Source organism: Antechinus flavipes, chromosome 2 (genome assembly GCF_016432865.1).
Source record: "Antechinus flavipes isolate AdamAnt ecotype Samford, QLD, Australia chromosome 2, AdamAnt_v2, whole genome shotgun sequence".
Taxonomy (NCBI): Eukaryota; Metazoa; Chordata; class Mammalia; order Dasyuromorphia; family Dasyuridae; genus Antechinus; species Antechinus flavipes.
In genome coordinates, this window is record NC_067399.1 from 346816933 (window position 1) to 346840109 (window position 23177).

The window sequence follows — 23177 nt, forward strand, 5'->3', positions numbered from 1 at the left end:
TTATCAAATTTATTGGCATAAAGTTGGGCAAAGTAACCCCTTATTATTTTTTTAATTTCCTCTTCATCAGTGGTAAGTTCTCCTTTTTCATTTTTAAGACTGCCAATTTGATTTCCCTCTCTCCTTTTTCTAATCAGATTTACCAAAGGTTTATCAATTTTATTGGTTTTTTCATAAAACCAATTCTTAGTTTTATTTATTAGTTCAATAGTTTTTTTACTTTCTATATTATTAATTTCTCCTTTTAATTTTAGAATTTCAAGTTTAATAATTGATTGAGGGTTTTTAATTTGGTCTTTTTCTAACCTTTTAAGTTCCAGGCCCAATTCATTGATCTTCTCTTTTTCTATTTTATTCAAGTAAGCCTCTAAGGATATAAAATTTCCCCTTATTACTGCTTTGGCTGCATCCCATAAATTTTGATATGATGTTTCATTGTTGTCATTATTTTGAGTGAAATTTATTAATTGTGTCTATAATTTGCTGTTTCACCCAATCATTCTTTAAGATGAGATTATTTAGTTTCCAATTACTTTTTGGTCTATTTACACCTAACTTTTTGTTAAATGTAGTTTTTATTGCGTTGTGATCTGAAAAAAAAAGCATTTACTATTTCTGCCTTCCTGCATTTAATTTTGAGGTCTTTATGTCCTAATATATGGTCAATTTTTGTGTAGGTTCCATGAACTGCTGAGAAGAAAGTATACTCCTTTCTGTCACCATTCAGTTTTCTCCAGAGATCTATCATACCTAATTTTTCTAATATTCTATTTACCTCTTTAATTTCTTTCTTATTTGTTTTGTGATTTGATTTATCTAAATCTGAGAGTGCAAGATTGAGATCTCCCACTATTATAGTTTTGCTGTCTATTTCTTCTCGCAACTCTCTTAGCTTCTCTTTAAGGAAGTTAGATGCAACACCACTTAGTGCATATATGTTTAATGCTGATATTGCTTCATTCTCTATAGTACCCTTAAGCAAGATATAGTTTCCTTCCTTATCTCTTTTAATTAGATCAATCTTTGCTTTTGCTTGATCTGAGATAAGGATGGCTACCCCTGCTTTTTTGACTTCACCTGAAGCATAATAAATTCTGCTCCAGCCTTTTACCTTTAGTCTATATGTATCTCCCTGTTTTAAATGTGTTTCCTGTAAACAACAGGTTGTAGGGTTCTAACTTTTGATCCAGTCTGCTATCCGCCTCCTCTTTATGGGAGAGTTCATCCCATTCACATTTGCAGTAAAAATAACCAATTCTGCATTTCCTGCCATCCTAATATCCCCAGATTATACTTTTCTTTTTCTTGCCCTCCTTCCCTTCTTCCCTATTGGTCCCACTAACGTCGCACAGCTCTCCCTCTTTAGTATCTCTCCCTCCTCCCTTGGAATCCCTTCCCCTTTCTTGTACCCTTCCTTTATTACTCTTTTTCCTTCTCCCTTTTCCTCTCCCACTTTTTAATGAAGTGAGAGAAGAATCTGTGTAAAACAAATATGTTAATTGTTTCCTCTTTGAGCCAACTCTGATGAGAGTAGGATTCACACAATGTTCCTCCCCCTCTCTAAGTTCCCTCATATATGATAGGTTTCCTCTGCCTCATTGTCGCATGTAGTTTCCCTCTTTTTATCTCCCTTCTTCCCTTTTTCTGGCACTATCCCCTTTCCATTTCTACTTCCCTTTTTTATGTTATATCAGTAAAATCAAATTATACATATGATTTTTATGTATATTCACAACAGAAATACAGTTCTCAAGAGTTCCTTTTACCTTTTTCTACTTCTCTTGATTCCTGTTGTTGAAGATCAAATTTTTTGTTTAAGTCTGGTTTTTTCCTTAGAAACAGATGGAATTCCTCTATTTCATTAAATATCCATCTTCTTCCGTGGAAAAAAATACTCAGCTTAGCTGGATAGTTTATTCTTGGCTGCATTCCAAGTTCTTTTGCCTTTCGGAATATCTGATTCCAGGCCCTTTAATCCTTTAATGTTGAGGCAGCCAGATCTTGCGTGACCCTTATTGTGGCATCTCGGTATTTGAACTGTTTTTTTCCTGGCTGCTTGTAAAATTTTTTTCTTTAGTCTGGAAATTCTGAAGTTTGGCCACAATATTCCTTGGAGTCTTTATTTTAGGGTCTTTTTCAGAAGGTGTTCGATGAATTCTTTCAACGCCTATTTTCCCTTCCGGTTCTATTACTTCTGGGCAGTTCTCTTTGATGATTTCCTGTAAAATAGTATCTAGGCTCTTTTTTTCATCATAATTTTTGGGTAGTCCGATGATCCTCAGGTTATCTCTCCTAGATCTATTTTCCAGGTCTGTTGTTTTTCCCAGTAAATATTTGACATTTTTTCCCAATCTTTCATTTTTTTGGTTTTGCTTGACTGATTCTTGATGTCTCAATGAATCAGTCATTTCTATTTGTTCAGTTCTAATTTTTAGTGAGTTATTTTCTTCGTTAGCTTTTTTTTACTTCTTTTTGTATATGTCCAATTGAGTTGTTTTGCTCTATGGAATTTTTTTCCATTTCACTAATTTTTTTTTTTTCAGTGAGTCATTTTCTTTTTCCAATTAGCAAACTCTGTTTTTTACCTTTTCCAATTCACATTTCAGGAAGTTGTTTTCTTTTTCCACTTTATCAAATTTTTCTTTTAATGAGTTATGTGCCTTTTCTGTACTCTTTTGCATAGCTTCTCTTTCCTTTCACCATTTCTCTTCTAGCTCTCTTTTAAGGTTTTGAATAGTCTCTTCTAGGAGAGCCTTTTGTATTGGAGACCAACAATCGTCTGGAGACTATCTGCTATTAGTCTCTTCAGGGTTGAAAAGCTGTTCTCTTTCTGTGTAGAAACTATCAATCATTCTTTTGGTTTTTTTACTCATTTTGTTAAAGCCTGTAAGGTCTGCCTTCAGAGCCAGGAGGTTACCAGCTTCCTCTGCAGAGCAGTGAAAGGTATATGGATGGGTAGCTGTCCTAGCTACAAAAAGCAGGGAGGTACTGGAGTCCTCTGGGAAAGAGTTCCCCACCCGAAAGTAACTCAGGCCTGCAGGGCCAGGCTGGGAAAGTGCCTTTCAAAGAACCTCAGCTGTGTGAGATAATGACTGCCCTGGGGCTAGACACTTAGCAGTGAGAGTTTCACTGCCCCAAGCCAAACCCTGCCCTGGGGCTATGGGTATTAGCAGCTGAGCAGTGAATGGATTTGCAGGGACCGAAAGTGTCTGCCCGGGAAGTGGAGTCAGCTGGGGAGGTTCTATTGCCCCAGGCTGAGCCCCCAACTCTGCAGATCAGAGGCTGCCCAGGCTGTGCCCCCCTGCCGTGCAGATTTGTAACTGCCCCCGAAAAAGCCCCGAACTGCCGGATGTGGCCGAAGGGCTGCCGTAAAGTCTGCCTGGGTCACTTCCGGGTTTGAGGGGTTACAGCCAGATCTCCTTAGGTTCTGGCGTTTTTTAGAGTACCCTCTGTTTTAGGCTTTAACTTCTCTGCCAGTTTACTGCTTTGTAATCAAGGCAGAGCAGTTAGCCTATAGCAGAATGGTCCCTATAACTTCTCTAGCCACAGAGATCACCCCCACCCCTGGTCTGCTCAGGACGCTAGTCTCTCCCTGCCTGTGCTAGTCTGTTCCTGGCCCCTCAGGACAAACCTTTCCTGGCAAGCTTCTGGATTGACTTCGGCTGGTAAATTGTAGTGCTTCTTATCTTCATGAATTTAAGCAGTGAAGAGTTATTTTTGAGGCTGGATTAAATATTTGGTTATGAGGGTAAAGAGAGGAGCTTAGAGAGTCGTGTGTGCCTGCTCCGCCATTTTGGCTCCGTCCAAATTATCACTCTTTGCAGATGATATGATGGTATACTTAGAGAACCCCAGAGATTCTACTAAAAAGCTATTAGAAATAATCCACAACAATCCACAAACAAACAATCCACAATAATCCACAAACAATCCTGCAAAGTTGCAGGATACAAAATAAATTCACATAAATCCTCAGCATTTTTATACATCACCAACAAAATCCAACAGTAAGAGATAAATAGAAATTCTATTCAAAATAACTGTCGATAGCACAAAATATTTGGGAATCTATCTACCAAAGGAAAGTCAGGAACTATATGAGCAAAACTACAAAACACTTTCCACACAAACAAAATCAGATTTAAACAATTGGAAAAATATTAAGTGATCTTGGATAGGCCAAGTGAATATAATAAAAATGACAATACTCCCTAAACTAATCTATTTATTTAGTGCTATACCAATCAGACTCCCAAGAAACTATTTTAATGACTTAGAAAAAATAACAACAAAATTCATATGGAAGAACAAAAGGTCAAGAATTTCAAGGGAACTAATGAAAAAAAGATCAAATGAAGGTGGCCTAGCTATACCCAATCTAAAACTATATTATAAAGCAGCGGTCACCAAAACCATTTGGTATTGGCTAAGAAATAAACGAGTTGATCAGTGGAATAGGTTAGGTTCACAGGACAAAATAGTTAACAACTATAGCAATCTAGTGTTTGACAAACCCAAAGATCCCAACTTTTGGAATAAGAATTCACTATTTCACAAAAACTGCTGGGAAAACTGGAAATTAGTATAGTAGAAACTAGGCATTGACCCACACTTAACACCATATACCAAGATGGGTCCATGACCTAGGCATAAAGAATGAGATTATAAATAAATTGGAAAAGCATAGGATAGTTTACCTCTCAGACCTGTGGAAGAGGAAGGATTTATGACCAAAGAACTAGAGATCATTATTGATCACAAAATAGAAAAATTTGATTATATCAAATTGAAAAGTTTTTGTACAAACAAAACTAATGCAGACAAGATTAGAAGGAAAGCAATAAATTGGGAAAACATTTTTACAATTAAAAGTTCTGATAAAGGCCTCATTTCCAAAAAATATAGAGAATTGACTCTAATTTATAAGAAATCAAGCCATTCTCCAATTGATAGTGAAAGGATATGAACAGACAATTTTCAGATGATGAAATTGAAACTATTTCTACTCATATGAAAGGGTGTTTCAAATCATTATTAACCAGAGAAATGCAAATTAAGAGAACTCTGAGATACCACTACACACCTGTCAGATTGATTAAGATGACAGGAAAAAATAGTGATGAATGTTGGAGAGAATGCAGGAAAACTGGGACACTGATGCATTGTTTGTGGGGTTGTGAATGGATCCAACCATTCTGGAGAGCAATCCGGAATTATGCCCAAAAACTTATCAAACTGTGCATACCCTTTAATCCAGCAGTGTTACTACTGGGCTTATATCCCAAAGAGATCTTAAAGAAGGGAAAGGGATCTATATGTGCCAAAATGTTTGTGGCAGTCCTTTTTGTGGTGGCGCCACAATGTGTATATATACATTCATATACATGTATATATGTGAGCCATATCAACCATAGGGAAGCTCAAAAGAAAGATTGGAAGAGTGAAAATAAAAATAATAACTATGTTATACAAAGTGGGTACAATGAAGGAATATACATAAAGGCATTAGAGGAGGGAGGAGAGCTTATAGTTCTGAAAATCAACTACTCTGGGAATGAGTTCAATAGGTAATACTACATGTATACCATGAAGGGTATTAAGAAATGGAGGGGGAGGAGATGAACAAAAGGAGAAGAAGAAGACAAGAGAGAGATCCTTGGATGGGAGGAGGTAACAGCAAGGCAAATTATTATTTTTTTCTTTGAAAAAAAATGAGAAAAAAAAGGGAAAACAGAAAAGAAATACAAAACAATTTAATTAATTTAATTAGAGCAGAATTTAATTAAAGAGGCAGCAAGGATAGGAATATGTATACACATGTATGTGTACATATCTATATATGTATACATAAATATATCTTTTGTTAAATGTACTTTGCTTGCGAATGGTGTGGGGAATGAAAAGGGGAAAAAAGAATAAAGTGGATAAGGTGTGCAGCAGAAAACCAAAGAACAATTTACAAGGGAATAAAGGAAAAATGGTCATTCATAAATGTAATTTCTTCTCCTAATATATATACTTTCTTGATCTGGTAATTTATTATATATTTTGAATCTTCCCTGATGTTCTGTTAGGTACATGACAATGTTCTCTTTTGTTTTGCCTTATTTTGTTTTGTATTTCTTTTCTGTTTTCCTTTTTTTTTTCAAAGAAAAAAAAAAAGAAATCATCAGGAAAAATTGTCCTGATATTCTAGAACCAAAGGATAAAATAGAAATTGAAAGAATACACCAATAACTTCCTAAAAGAAATTTCAAGATGAAAACTCCCAAGAATATTAAAATGTCATTAGTTTCCCCTCACTCATTTCTAGTTTTTAAGGAGTTATGGTGGAATAACTGTCAGCTTCAAATATAAATAAGAAAAACATTGTAGAATATATTTGAAAAGTCAAATAGTATAGGCTTACAAACAAGAATAATTTATTCAGTACAACAGAGTATAATCCCACCATAAGAAGATGGATTGGAGAATGCACCTTTAAGAAAATGCTTCCATTTTTCCTGAAGAAAAGTCTGAGAAAGCCTTTACAAGAAAAGCCCTTGTAAGAAGTTAGAAAGACAAACATGACTCAAGAGAAAAAAGTTGGTGTATGATTGTGATGAAATACCATTGTGCTTTAAGAAATGAAGAACTCAATGATTTTAGAGGAAAAAAACAACAAGGAAAGACTTCCATGAAATATTAAAGAACAAAATGAATAGAACCACAATTTTAAATTTGGAGATATTTTTTCAATTAGTTGACTTTCCATGATTTTGGTTGCTCTTATTTTTTTCCCTAAATTGTCCTCAACCTCTGTTATTTAATTTTCTAGTTCTTTTTAAGCTGTTCCAAACTTTTCTTGAGCTTGTGATCATTTTTCTAACTTGACATTTTTCTAAGAAGATACTTCTTAGTTTGAATCCAGATTTTCTCTATCCCTATAGTAACTTCCTGTAGTCTTTCTTTCTTCCTTCTTTTCCTTTTTTCTTTCTTTCTTCTTTCCTTTCTTTCATTTTCCTTTTTCTTTCTTGTGAATGAGGGGAAACTAACTGCATATATTTCTATGTTTCCCTTGAGTCATGTTTGCCTTTTGAAATTCTTACTCGGCATTTCTCTTTTCTTCAGTAATAACTGAAAGTATTTTCTTAAAGGTCTATTCTTTGATTCATCCCCCATGGTGGGATTATATTCAGTTGTACTGAATAAATTATTCTTGGTTGTAAACCTATAGCATTTGTCTTTTCAAATAATGCATTCTGCATTCTCTTTTTATTTATATTTGAAGTTTTCAGGTCTTATATGTTCTTGATAGTGGTTTAATTGATATTGGATTATTTCTTTCCAACAGCTTTTCATAATTTTTATTTGTACTCCAAGTTCTGAATTTTGGCTACAACATTCTTTGAAGTTTTCTTTTCAAATTTATTTAAGGAGATAATAAATAGATTCTTTCTCTTTTCACATTATACTCTGGTTCTAATAAATCTAAGCAGTTTTCATTTGTGATTTCCTGAAATATACTAGCCAGGCTTTAAAAATATCTTGATTTGGGGAGGATCCTAATGATACTTTAACTAGGTCTCCTTGAATTTTTTTTTTTACTTTGAGTCAGCTTTTTAAAAAATAGCAAATGACTTTTATCTTCTATCCAATCTTTGTGCATTATTCTATTTTTTTTTCTGTCATGTTATAGAATCATTGATTTATAGTTGATCTATTCTAATTTTCAAGGGTTCCATTAATTTTTCATTTTTCTATTCTAAGCTATTTATCTTTTCCAATTCTTTCCTCCAGATATTTTAATATCATTTTTACATATTCTTTCATTTCTTAAAGGTATTCATGTAACTCTTATTAGAAATCCTTTGTATTACCTTAGAATTTCTACATGTAATTGTTATGGAATTCTCTCCAGGTGGGGATATTACACATGATTGGAGTATTTATAATTATGGAGAGTGATTGGTATTCTGCTTGTCATTCTCCACCTTTGTAATTTTTTTTTTTTACCTCACAGACCTTTATTTTCATTCTGTGTGTGTCTTTTCATTTCAAGTATTTTTTAAAAAGCAATTTATTGTTAGATTCTGGTTTTTAATCCATTATAATATTTACTTGCACTTTATGTGGGTGATATCATCCCATTAACATGGAGAATTAGGATTTCCACAATGTAGTTCCTTCCATTTTATTTTTTATGGTTTATCCTTCTGTCATTCTCTTTTTTTTACCTTGTCTCTCCTCAAAAGTGTATTCTGTATCAACATCTCTTTTAATCTGCTTTCCCTTCAATCACTCCCTCTTCTTTTTTCCCTTCTCCTTCTACTTCCTTGTTGGATATGGTAGATTTCTATAACCAGCTGAGTATGTATGTTATTCCATTTTTGAGCCCATTCTAATGAGAGAAAGGTGTTAAAAAAAAAAAAAAGCAGTAGTCAAATTGTGTCCTCACACAAAGCAAAAGCAAAAATAGACCTACTTAAAAGAGATAAGCCCTTTTGATTTGATGATGATATGATAATATGCTTAGAAAGTCCTAGAAATTCAACAAAAGTTAGTTGAAACAATTATAAACCAACATAAATCATCTGCATTTCTACATATCACCACCAAAGTCTTACAGAAAAGGGATAATTAATTTAAAATTAAGTGTGGACAATATAAAATAAATATATCAGCCAATATAAGAATATTTTACTATAGAAACATAATTATAAGTATAATTATGTATAAGTAAAGTCAGATTTAAATTATTTAAGGAATATTGTTCATGGGTGGACAGAGCCAATATAATAAAAATGACAAATCAACCTAACCTAATGTACTTATTCAGTGACACTGCAATTAAATTACCAAAATTTTAATTTTTAAACTAGAAAAAATATTAAGAAAATTTATTTGAAAGAACAAAAGATCAAGAATATTAAAATAATTAATGGGAAAAACATAAAGGAAGGAGGTCTAATAGTATCATCTTAAGCTGTATTACAAGGTGGTAACTATAAAAACTATATGATACTGGCTAAGAAATTGAATGTTTGATAAATAGAATAAAGTATGGATATGCAAAAGTAAATGATTATACTAACCTTTTGTTTGATAAACATAAAAGTCTAAGCTTTGGGATAAGAACTTATTATGTAATTTTAAAAAGTTATTGGAAAAATTAAATATATTCCAATACCATGCTCCATTTACCAACATAAGATCAAAATAGAACATGACCTAGGCATGAAGGAAGCTATTATAAGTAAAATAGAAGAACATGGAACATATTAACTATCAGACTAAAGGATAATTTATCAATAAAAAGAGATAAAGAATATTTCTCTTTTTCCTTTTATTTATTGAACAGTTTCCCCCAGTTACATTCAGAGCAAACTGTTTTACATTTGTTTTTAAATTTTTGAGTTCTAGGTTCTCTCCCTTATCCCTACCCTCAATTAAGAAACCATATGTAAAATGAAGTTATGCAAAACATTTCCATAAAAAAACCCTCAAGAAAAATTAAGTTTAAAAGAGAGAGAAAGGGAGAATACTTCAATCTGTATTCAGACACAATCAATTCTTTCTCTGGGTATGGATAGGATTTTTCATCATGAGTCCTTTAGAGTAGTCACATGATTGTACTTTTGAGAACTGCAAAGTCATTTACAGTTGTTCATTCCAGAACATTGCTATTACTCTGTATATGATACATTTCACTTTGCTTAATTTCATGGAGGACTTTCCAAGTTTGTTTGTTTTTTTCTAAGCATACTCTGCTCATCTTTTCCCATATAACAATAATATTCCATCACAAACACTACAATTTATTGAGCCATTTCCCAATTGATGGGCATCTCCTCAATTTTCAATTTTTTCACCCTGAGAAGAGAGCTTCTACGAATATTCTTGTACATATTTATTTACTTAGGTCATTTAACATTGAAAGACATAAAATAATGAAGAGTGAAATAAGCAGAAGCAAGAGAATATTGTTTAAAGAACAACTATGAATCACTAAGATATAGCTAAGTAATATGAATTTCATTTTAACTACAAAAGACCCTCTAGAGAAAAAAATGACATGAGAAAGCATATATAGTTTCACACATATTTCTTTATCAAATATTGGTCCTCTCTAATGCAGCAAAGGAAAGAGAGTGGGAAGGGAGGAAAGAAAATAATTTGAAACTCAAAAAGTAACAAAAAAAATATTTTTTAAAAAGAAAATTAAAATAAAAAATATCTAAGTACAGAAAAAAACACTTATACCACAGAGAATGATGCAAATTAATACTAAACATGTATGCAATAAATGGAATAGTATCCAAATTCTTAAAGGAAAAGTTAAATGAATTACAGGAAAAAAGATTTTAAAAATGTACTAATGGGGGATCTTAATTTTTCATCCTCAAAACTAAATAAATCTAACCATGAAATAAACAAGAATGAAGTTGAGATTAATATACTTAAAAAAAAAAAAAGAAAAGTAGGATATAGTAGACTTCTGGAGAAAATTGAATGGGAATAGAAAAGATCCTGAAAGCTATATGTTGCAAAACTTATTTTTCTGAATTAAAATCTGGCCTTAGATAACTTATTAGCTGTGTGACCCTGGGCAAGTCACTTAATTTGCCTTAGCTCCTCATCTTTCAAATGAAAAGGAAATGGCAAATGACTTCAAATATTTGTCGAGGAAATCCTAAATGGAGTTGAACATGACTGAAATGACTGAACTTTAACTAAACAAAAGAGTATACTTTTTGCTCAGCTGGATGGCACTTTCAGAAAATTTTACCATGTTTTGGGGCATTAAAAGTGTCACAACCAAATACAGAAATGCAGAAATATTAAATGTTTTCTTTTTCAGATTATAATGCAATAAAAACTATATTTAATAAAAGGCTGAAGCAGAATCTGTTAGCTGAAGTAAAAAAAAAAAAAAAAAAAAAAAAGCCAGGGTAGCAATCCTGATTTTAGTACAAGCAAAAGCAAAAGCAGATAAGGAAAGAAACTACATCTTGCTAAAAGATACCATAGATAATGAAGAAATATTGATATTAAACATGTATGTACCAAATAGCCCAGCATACAAATTCTTAGAGAAATTAAGTGAATTGCAAAAAGAAATACAAGCAAAAGTATACTAGTAGGAAATCTCAACTTCCCTCTTTCAGAACTAAATAAATCCAACCACAAAATAAACAAGAAAGAAGTTGAAGTGATGAATAGAATTTTAGAAAAGTTAAGTATGATAGACCTTTGGAGAAAATTGAATGGAAATCGAAAACTATATACTTTTTTTTTACTTGGTGTTTCATGGAACCCACACAAAAATTGGATGTAGATAGGGCACATGATCAAATGCAGATATATTCGTTTTACATCCTAATACAATACAAATTACATGTAATAAAGGCCACAGAAAAATAGACCAAAAATTAATTGAAAACTAATTTTTTTTGTTCCAAATTTTTCTCCTTCCCTTTCCCCATCACCCTCCCCTAGACAGTAAGTAATCCAATACAGGTCAAACATGTGCAATTCTTCTAAACATATTTCCATATTTATCATGCTACACAAGAAAAATTATACAAAAGGGGAAAAAATGAGAAACAGAAAAAAAGCAAGCAAAAACCAAAAAAGATGAAAATACTATATTGTGATACACATTCAGTCCCCAGTCACTGCTGGATCAACAGGTATGCACAGTTTAATAGCCCTTTCTGCATAGTTCCAAAATGCAAAGCAGTTCTTAGGGGAAACTTTGTATCTCTAGGTCCTTACATGAATAAAAGAGAGAAAGAGAAGATCAATGAATTGAGCATGCAATTAACAACAAAACTAGAAAAAGAACAAATTTAAAATCCCCAAGTAAATACCAAATTTTAAATTTTAAATTCTGAAATCTCCTTTTAGGAGAGATTAATAAAAATGAAAGTAAGAAGACTATTGAAGTAATAAAAAAAAATTAAGACTTGGTTTCATGAAAAAAACAAAATAGACAAATCTTTAGTTAATTTGATTAGAAATGGGAAAGAATAAAACCAAATTATTCATATCAAAAATGAAAACAGTGAACTTACCACCAATGAAACAATTAAAGCAATAATTAGGAGGTATTTTCACCAACAGATAATCTGATAATCTATGTGAAATGGGTGAATACTTTTAAAAAATATGGATTGTCCAGATTAACAGAGGAGGAAATAAATTGCTTAAATAGTCCCATTTTAGAGGAAAAAAATTGAATAAATGATTAATGAATTCCCTAAAAAAAAAAAATCTCCAAGGCCAGATAAACTTACAAATGAATTCTACCAAACATTTAAAGAATAATTAATTCCAATACTATACAAACTATTTTTTGAATAGGGGAAGGGGCAGCTAGGTGGCACAGTGGACAGCGTACCATCTCTGAAGTCAGGAGGACCTGAGTCTGATCTGGTCTTAGACATTTAATACTTCCTAACTATGTGATCCTGAGCAAGTCACTTAACTCCAATTGCTTCAGCCAAAAAATAAAAAATAAATAAAGGGCAAAAATCCTACCAACTTCCTTTTGTGACAGATATTGTTCTGATACCTAAACCAGAAAGAACCAAAACAGAAAGAACATTATGGACCCATTTCCCTAATGAATATTGATGTAAAAATATTAAATAAAATATTAGCAAAGAGATTACAGAAACTTATCAGCAGAATAATATATTATGACTAAGTAAGATTTATACTAGAAGTGCAGAGTTCAATATGAGGAAAACTATTAGCATAATTGACTGTATCAATAATCAAAGTACGAGAAACCATCAGTAGAACAGAAATCATCAAACAACATAAATATCAACATATGCAGAAAAGGCATTTGACAAAATCCAACACTCATTCCTATTAAAAACACTAGAGAACATAGGAATACAGAGACTTTTCTTTAAAATGATAAGTAGCCTCTGTCTAAAACCATCAGCAAGTATTATATGTAAAGGTGATAAGCTAGAAGCATTCCCAAGAAGAGATGGGGTGAAACAAGGTTTCCAACTATCACCATTACTATTCAATATTGTATCAGAACTCTTAACTTCAGCAATATGAGGAGAAAAGGAAATTCAAAGAGTTAGTGAAGGTAATGAGGAAACACAAGGAAACATCTCTTTGAAGATGATATGATGATCCAATTAGAGAATCCTAGAGAATCAACTAAAAAACTACTAGAAACAATTCACAAATGGCAGGATATAAAATAAACACACATAAATTATCAGCATTTCTCTATGTTTACTCACAAAGTTCAGCAGCAAGAAATAGAGAAAGAAACCCAATTTAAAATAACTGAAGATGGAATAAGATATTTGGGAGTCTACTTGCCAAGACAAAGCCAAGAACTATATGAACTACCCAAAACACTTTTTTACACAAATAAAGTTAAATCTAAACAATTTGAAGAATATCAAGTGCTCATAAGTAGACCTCATTAACATAATAAAAATGAAAATTATGCTTTAATTAATCTGCTTATTCAGTGTCATACTAATCAAACTGCCAAGAAATTATTTTGTGGAGCCAGAAAAATAATATCAAAATCCATCTAAAGAACAAAAGATCAAGAATTTCAAGGGAAGTAATGAAAAAAATCACAAAGGAAGGTAACCCAAATGTACCAGAACTAAAATTATATCATACAGTGGTGGGTAACAAAACCATTTGGTACTGGCTAAAAAATAGAGTAGTGGATCAGTGGAATAGATTAGGTTCATAAGACACAGTAGTCAATGAAAACCCAAAATACCAAACTAGAAGTTCTGAAACTCAACAGAGGGATTAATGAAATTGAAAGTAAGAAAATTACTAAATTAATAATACCAAGAGTTGATTTTATGAAAAACTAACAAAACAGATAAAGCTTTGGTTAGTTTGATTAGAAACAAAAGGAAAGAAAAAATCAAACTACCAGCATCAAAAATGAAAAGGGTGAACTCAACAACAATGGAAAAGAAATTAAAGCAATAATTCAGTTATTTTTCCCAATTGTATGCCAGCAAATCTGACAATTTAATTGCAGTGGATGAATACTTATAGAAATATAGATTTTTTGCATTAACAGAATAGGAAATAAATTACTTAAATAATCCCATTTCAGAAAAACAAATTGAATATCCCATCAATGAACTCTTAAAAAAATATTCAAAGCCAGATGGATTTACAAGTGAATTCTACCAAACATTTAAAGAACAATTAATTCCAATACTATATAAACTATTTGGAAAAATAAGTAAAGAAGGAGCCCTGCCAAATTCCTTCTCTGTCACAAATATAGTACTGATATCTAAATCAGGAAGAGCCAAAACAAAGAAAATTACAAAATAACCTAATGAATATTAATGCAAAAATCTTAAATAAAATTTTTTCAAAGAGGTTACAGCAACTCATCAGCAGAGTAATACCCTATTACCAAATGGGATGTATATAAAGAATGGAGGGATGATACAATGTCAGGAAAACTATTGCTCTAATTGACTATGTCAATAACAAAACTAACAGAAATTATATGATAATCTCAAAAGATGCAAAAAAAGCTTTTGACACAATACAGTATCCATTCCTATTTAAAAAACATTAGAGAGCATAGGAATAAAATGAGTTTTACTTAAAATGATAAATAACATCTACATAAAACCATCAACGAACATTATCTGTAATGGGGAGTTGTAATGTCTGGGTGAGCTTTCTGGAGGATCTCTGAATGGGCTTTGGTCTTAGCAGGAGAGTTGCCACGAAGATGGTCAAGGATGGAGTCTGGAGTCTGGAGTCTGAGACCAAGCTCGAGCACACACTCTCATCTCCAATCCTCTCAGCCCTTAAATACTTTAGTATGATTACATCACTATAGCATACTGAACATGTGCCAACCATAGAACCATTACATCACCATATCACACAAAGTACTAAATATATGTGAACTAGAGAACCATTATCTCATCAGTCACACTGAGTAAACACCCTGTTGTTAAGTATCCTTATTTCAAGTATACTTTTCCCAGAATACCCCAATATCTGGTCCTCTACATCTCCCAATTTCTTTTGTTTTAGAACACAGGTGATCACACCCTCCCTGACTTCTCAAGAAGGGAAGGGAAAAGACAAAAGAGAGGTGATCAACCCTCCCTGACTTCTCAGGAAGAGAGGTGAGAACATCAAAGGGAAATGGGGAGGCAAACCAGTTCCTCTGGGCTGAAGAGTCTTAATTGAAACAGGTACACACAAATCCATCAGCATGGGAGGTATTACACAAGCACATAGTAATATAACACACATTAGTAGTGATGTAACAAACAATATGAATCAACATGAGGAATTATACATGGCCATAAGTCCTAGAAGAAGATTAAATAAATTACATATACAATACATAAAATATACCTCCTTCAGAAGCCAAGAGATAGTCCAAAACCAATCTTCATGTGCCAGGGAATCCAATGATTCCTTCAGGTTTTGAAATCCTGCAGTAGTCTCATCAGGGAATCCAATGATTCCTAAGATTTTGAAATCTTGCAGCAGTCTCATTAACAATTTTAAATGTTCATGAGTCAATTACCATACACATTGGGTTAATAGCCATGCTTTTTCAGGGGCACATGTAGTCATAGATAGAACCATCTGATGTTTCTTGAGTCTTTTCCTTTGTTACAAGGGTCTTCTCCATCACTCTCTGATGGATAAGGCTAATATGGCTCATTGGCACCCATCTAATTCCTTCTCCATCTGTATAGATATAAGCAAATCCTTTCTCCCAAGCAGTTCATGTATCTGCTCCCTTCCATTCACCATTTTCTAGATCTTTCCACATCACCTAGCGATTATCTAAAGATAGTGGAGTTACATCTATTCCTAATAAAAGCACTTGAGAGCATAGGAATAAATGGACTTTTCCTTAAAATTGTCAGGAGCATATATTTAAAACCATCAGTAAGCATCATATGCAATGGGGAAAAACTGGAACCTTTCCCAGTAAGATCAGGAGTGAACTAAGGTTGCCCACTGTCACCATTATTATTCAATATTGTATTAGAAATGCTAGCCTCAGCAATAAGAGTCGAGAAAGAGATTAAAGGAATTAGAGTAGGTAAAGAGGAAAACAAACTATCATTCTTTACAGATGATATGATGGTATACTTAGAGAACCCCAGAGACTCTACTAACAAGTTATTAGAAATAATTCATAACTCTAGCAAAGTTGCAGGATACAAAATAAATCCACATAAATCCTCAGCATTTTTATATATCACCAACAAAATCCAACAGCAAGAGATACAAAGAGAAATTCCATTCAAAATAATTGTCAATAGCATAAAATATTTGGGAATCTATCTACCAAAGGAAAGTCAGGAACTATATGAGCAAAATTACAAAAAAACTTTCTACACAAATAAAGTCAGATTTAAATACTTGGAAAAATATTAAGTACTCTTAGATAGGCCAAGCAAATATAATAAAGATGACTCCCTAAACTAATCTATTTATTTAGTGTTATACCAATCAGACTCCCAAGAAAATATTTTAATGATCTAGAAAAAATAACAACAAAATTCATAAGGAAGAACAAAAGGTCAAGAATCACAAGGGAATTAATGAAAAAAAAAGTCAAATGAAGGTGGCCCAGCTGTACCTGATCTAAAACTATATTATAAAGCAGTAGTCACCAAAACCATTTGGTATTGGCTAAGAAATAGATTAGTTGATCAGTGGAATAGGTTAGGTTCACAAGACAAAATAGTCAACTATAGCAATCTAGTGTTTGACAAACCCAAAGACCCTAACTTTGGGGATAAAAATTCATTATTTGACAAAAACTGCTGGGAAAACTGGAAATTAGTATGGCAGAAACTAAGCATGGACCCACACTTAACACTGTATACCAAGATAAGATCAAAATGGGTCCATGATTTAGGCATAAAGAATGAGATTGTAAATAAATTAGAGGAACAGGATATATCGTTTACCTCTCAGACTTGTGGAGGAAGAAATTTGTGACCAAAGATGAACTAGAGATCATTATTGATCACAAAATAGAAAATTTTGATTACATCAAATTAAAAAGCCTTTGTACAAATAAAACTAATGCAAACAAGATTAGAAGGGAAGCAACAAAATGGGAAAACATTTTCACAGTTAAAGGTTCTGATAAAAGCCTCATTTCCAAAATATATAGCGAATTGACTCTAATTTATAAGAAATCAAGCCATTTTCCAATTGATAAATTTTCAGATGATGAAATTGAAACTCATATGAAAGAGTGTTCCAAATCACTATTGATCAAAAAATGCAAATTAAGACAACTCTGAGATACCACTGTCAGATTGGCTAAGATGACAGGAAAAAATAATGATGAATATTGGAGGGAATGTGGGAAAAGTGGGACATTGATGCACTGTTGGTGGAGTTGTGAACGAATCCAACCATTCTGGAGAGCAATCAGGAATTATGCCCCAAAACTTATCAAACTGTGCATAGCCAGTAATAGCATTGCTGGACTTATACCCCAAAGAGATACTAAAGAAGGGAAAGGGACCTGTATGTGCCAAAATGTTTGTGGCAGCCCTGTTTGTAGTGGCTAGAAACTGGAAATTGAATGGATGCCCATCAACTGGAGAATGGCTAGGTAAATTGTGGTATATGAATGTTATGGAATATTATTGTTCTGTAAGAAATGACCAGCAGGATGAATGCAGAGAGGCTTGGAGAGACTTACATGAACTGATGCTAAGTGAAATGAGCAGAACCAGGAGATCATTATATATGTCAACAACGATACTGTATGAGGATGTATTCTGATGGAAGTGGATTTCTTTGACAAAGAGAAGATCTAAATTCAGTTTCAATTGATCAATGATGGATAGAAGCAGCTACACCCAAAGAAAGAACACTGAGAAATGAATGCAAATTGTTTGTGTTTTTGTTTTTCTTCTCAGGTTATTTTTACCTTCTGAATCTAATTCTTCCTGTGCAACAAGAGAACTGTTCAGTTCTGCACACAATTATTGTATCTAGGATATACTGTGACATATTTAACATGTATAGAACAGCTTGCCATCTAGGGGAGGGGGTGGAGGGAGAGAGGGGAAAAGTCGGAACAGAAGTGAGTGCAAGGGATAATGTTGTAAAAAATTATCCAGGCATGGGTTCTGTCAATAAAAAGTTATAATTTTTTTTAAATGAGATAGAGAAGGAAATGACAAACCATTCCATTATCTTTACCAAGAAAACCCCAAATGAGGTCATGGGGTGTTGAACATGACTAAAACGACTTAACAATAACAATATATTTTCCAAAACAAAATAAAAAAAATTGAGGGGAAAAAAAAGATAGTGGAGTTGCTCACACTGGATACTGCCCCTCTGGTGGGTTATAAAATCTATCTGCCAGAGCCAGTGTATCCATATCAAAAATCAAAAAATTGACCTGTGTGTGCCAAAATGTTTGTAGCAGCCCTGGTTGTAGTGGCTAGAAACTGGAAGATGAATGGATGCCCATCAATTGGAGAATGGCTGGGTAAATTATGGTATATGAATGTTATGGAATATTATTGCTCTGTAAGGAATGACCAGCAGGATGAATACAGAGAGGCTTGGAGAGACCTACATGGACTGATGCTAAGTGAGATGAGCAGAACCAGGAGATCATTATACACTTCGACAACGATATTGTATGAGGATGTATTCTGATGAAGTGGATTTCTCTGACAAAGAGACTTAACTGAGTTTCATTGGATAAATGATGGACAGAAACAGCTACACCCAAAGAAGGAATACTGGGAAATGAATGTGAACTATTTGATTTTTGATTTTCTTCCTGAGTTATTTTTACCTTCTGAATCCAATTCTCCCTGTGCAGCGGGAGAACTGTTCGGTTCTGCAAATGGGTATTGTATCTAGGATATACTGCAACATATTTAACATATATAGGACTGCTTGCCATCTTGGGGGGGGGGGAGAAGGGAGGGAGGGGAAAAAACGAAACATAAGTGATTGCAAGAGATAATGCTGTGTAAAAATTATCCTGGCATGGATTCTGTCAATACAAAGTTATTATTAAATAAAATTAAATTAAAAAAAAAAAAGAAAAAGAAAAAAAATCAAAAAATTAATAGTGTAAAGAGCTAAATTTTAAAGTTCTCTAGGGTTACTTGTGGCCCCACCTTTCTTTTGTTTTTTGGAGGAGCATCTTGATATGTCTGTTTCTCCTCTCTACTACTGCCTGTCCTTGAGCATTAAAAGGTATACTAGTGGTGTGTAAAATCTGATATTGTGTACAAAAGTGTGCAAAATGCTTAGAAGTTTATGCAGGTCCATTATCTGTTTTTATTGCTTATAAATAAATGGAACACCCATAATTGCAAAAGCTTGTATAAGGAATTAAATGGCTACTCTATCAGTCTCTTTTGCTGCTGGTATTGCAAAAGTAATTCTGAAAAGATTTCTACTACAACATGGATAAAAGACAAACGACCAAAAGATTTATAATGGGTCACATCCAATTGCTAAATTTCATTGGGTCTCAAACCACAAGGGTTCTTCCCTGGAGGGAGCATAGGAGTGTGGAAAGGAAAGGCTTTTACTCTACTCCTAGCTTCCTCTGTTGTTATCCCAAATTGCAAAGGTAAAGTTCAAGCAGCCTGATGATATTTAGAATGAGATTCTTGGGCTGCCTGAAATAAAGGAGTATTGATTGGCTTAACATGGTTAAAAGTCAATCTGCCTTTGAATTTCCATGAAAAATAGGACCTGCAAGTCCACTATGAGAGTGGACAAGCAAGATATAAATCTTACCTGGATGCTTTCTCACTTGCTCTTGAAGTACCTTAAAGAGCTGATATATAACATTGTTGGTGGAATTGTGACTACATCCAACCATTCTGGAGAGCAATTTGAAACTATGCTCAAAAAGTTATCAAACTGTGCATACCCTTTGATCCAGAAGTGTTACTACTGAGCTTATATCCCAAAGAGATCATAAAAAAGGGAAAAGGATCTGTATGTGCATGAATGTTTGTGGCAGCCCTCTTTGTTGGCCAGAAACTGGAAACTGAGTAGATGCCCATCAATTTGAGAATGGCTGAATAAATTGTGGTATATGAATATTATGGAATATTATTGTTCAGTAAGAAATGACCAACAGGACAATTTCAGAAAGGCCTAGAGAGACTTAAAGAAACTGATGCTGAGAGAAACGAGCAGGGCCAGGAGATCATTATATACTTCAACAATACTATATGATGATCAATTCTGATGGACCTGGCCATCCTCAGCAATGAGATGAGCCAAATCAATTCCAATGGAGCAGTAATGAACTGAACCAGCTACGCCCAGTGAAAGAACTCTGGGAGATAACTAAGAACCATTACATTGAATTCCCAATCCCTATATTTTTGCCACCTGCATTTTTTATTTCCTTCACAGGCTAATTGTACAATATTTCAGAGTCCGATTCTTTTTGTACAGCAAAATAACCGTTTGGTCACTTATACTTATTGTGTATCTAATTTATACTTTAATATATTTAACATCTACTGGTCATCCTGCCATCTAGGAGAGGGGGTGGAAGGAAGGAGGGGAAAAATTGGAACAAAAGGTTTGGCAATTGTCAATGCTGTAAAATTATCCATACATATAACTTGTAAATAAAAAGCTATTTAAAAAAAGAAGAGCTGATACATATTAGAAGATACAAATTTTATTTGGGCTGTGGCGATTCTTTGTACCATGCCTACTGAATAGGCCGAATCAAATATTATATTTACATCTCCTGGATGATAAGTAAAAGCTAGCATGATTGAATACAATTCATTCTGCTGAGTGGACTGAAAAGGAGTTCTGACTACTCTTTTTATATTTAAGTCCTGAGAGTATACAGCACAAATGTTATGTTTGGATGCATCTGTAAAGAGGGTTGGTCCTTTAAGAGAAACCTTAGAAACTTTTTCTTCAAAAATCGATTGCCAATTATCTAACAGCCGGGTTATCTTTAATGGAAACCCATGTGTAAAAGAGCTATGGCCAATAAAATTTGCCATTCTGGGATGGTTTCGCAACATATATTAATTTGTGCGTTTGTATAAAAGGTGTATATCTTGTCAGGTCTTATCCCATATAATTGTACTGCTCACTTACTGGCATTTAATAAAATGCTAGCCACAAGCACTGGGAAAGGAGTAAGGCTTTGGTCTAGTTGTGCTGGTAAGTTCACCCACTCTATCACACTGTATCCTTGATGAAGGATTGCTGTGGGTGCCTCTTTTGTAGAAAAAACTGGTATTTCCAAGGGTTTTTAAGTAACTCTTTCAACCACATTGAATAAAGCCAGTTTAACTTCTCTCAAAGCCTCTTGAGCTTCTTTTGTAAGCTGGCGTGATAAGTTTAAAGCAGTGTCTTCCCTTAAAATATCATATAATGGTTGTAATTGATAGGTAGTTAAGCCTAACACTGGATACATCCATTGCGTATCTCCTACCAATTTCTGAAAATCATTTAAGGTGTTCAACTTCTCTGTTCCATGTAATGTAATAACATTACTTTTGGAAATGCTTTTCTTGCTGGAGTAAGAGCAGCAGCAACATACTTTTGACACATAGTAGGGCTGTTTTTTATTCCATTTGGCAAAACTATCCATTCATATCTTTTATAAGGTTCAGTTAAATTAATGCTGGTCACTGAAAAGGCAAATCTTTTCATATTCTCCTTATCCAGAGGGATAGATCATATTCTCCTTATCCAGAGGGATAGAATAGAAACAAGCCTTAATGTCTACAACCTAAAGAGGCTATTCCCTAGGCAATTGAGTAGAAGATGAAAGTCCAGACTGAAGAGTTATCATAGTTTCTATCAGTTCATTTTCTTTTCTCAAATCAGTCACATCCTCTATTTTCCATATATATTTTTTTTATAACAAATACAGGGGAATTCCAAGGACTTAGAGAAGGTTGTAAGTGTCCTTGGTCAAGTTGCTCCTGTACTATATCTAATAAGACCTGAATTTTTTCACTTGTTAAGGGCCACTGTTCCACCCACACTGATGTATCAGTTTTCCATCGAATGGGCACAGGTGAGAGTGCAGGCAAGCTTTCAACAGCAATCCTGCCTAAAAAGCTGAAGTACTCATTTGTAATCCTAATAGTTGTAAGATGTCTCTTCCCCATAGATTGATGGGGATTTTATTTACTACAAAAGGAGTAAAAACTCCTGTTTCACCTTCAAATATCCATCTCAAAGGGGTAGCACTAATTTCAGCTGCTATTGACCCTCCTGTCCAGACATATAGCTGTCTGCCTTAATCTTTGGTCAATGACTGAGCCAATTGTCACTCCTAATGACTGTACAATCTCCACTTGTGTCTACTAATCCTTTCAATAGTATGCCATTTACATAGATAATGAGCATAGGATGGTCAGCTGTAACAGGTGTAGTCTAGAATATTCCTGGATTCTGTTGATGGGAGTCAACTCAAGGTTGAGAAGGGATAAACTTAAAGAAAATATAAGCTAAATTTGGGAAATGTTGAGTTTCAGATACCTATGCATGAAAAAGTGTCAATAAAGTGAAGAAATCTGGCAATAAGTTGGTATAGAGTCCAGCAGAATCATTAGGAAGACAGCATAGGGATAATTATCATGGAAGCTGATAAGATCACTAGGGGAGAGAGTAGTTAGAGAAAAATTTTGAAGACCCAGGACTGAATTTTTAAGGATATTGGCACTTAGTTGTAATGTTTTGGTTAGCTTTCTGGAGGGTCTTCGGACCAACCTGGGTCTCAGCAGAATAATCACCAAGAGAATGGTCAGGAATAGAATCCAAAGTCTTCATTGTCTCCTTCAGTCTCCCAGTCTGAACCAATCTTTCCCAAAGTGCAGGAGGCAGGAGAGCCACCATGAGGCTGGTCAAAGATGGAATTTCTGTGGCTGACTTTGTCCTCAGTTTATATACTCTATTACAATTACATCATTACAGTATACTGAGTATAAACCAATCATTATATCACTAGGGAACCATTATTTGTTGTAAGAGTAAATCAATCATATTCCACGTATAGAGAACTATTAATCACCATGCTAAACTAGAGAACCATTGTCTTATCAATTCCACTGAGTTAATACCTTGTTGTAGGATTAAATCAATCATACTAAGCCTTAAGTATATTTCTCCAGAGTTCTGGCCCA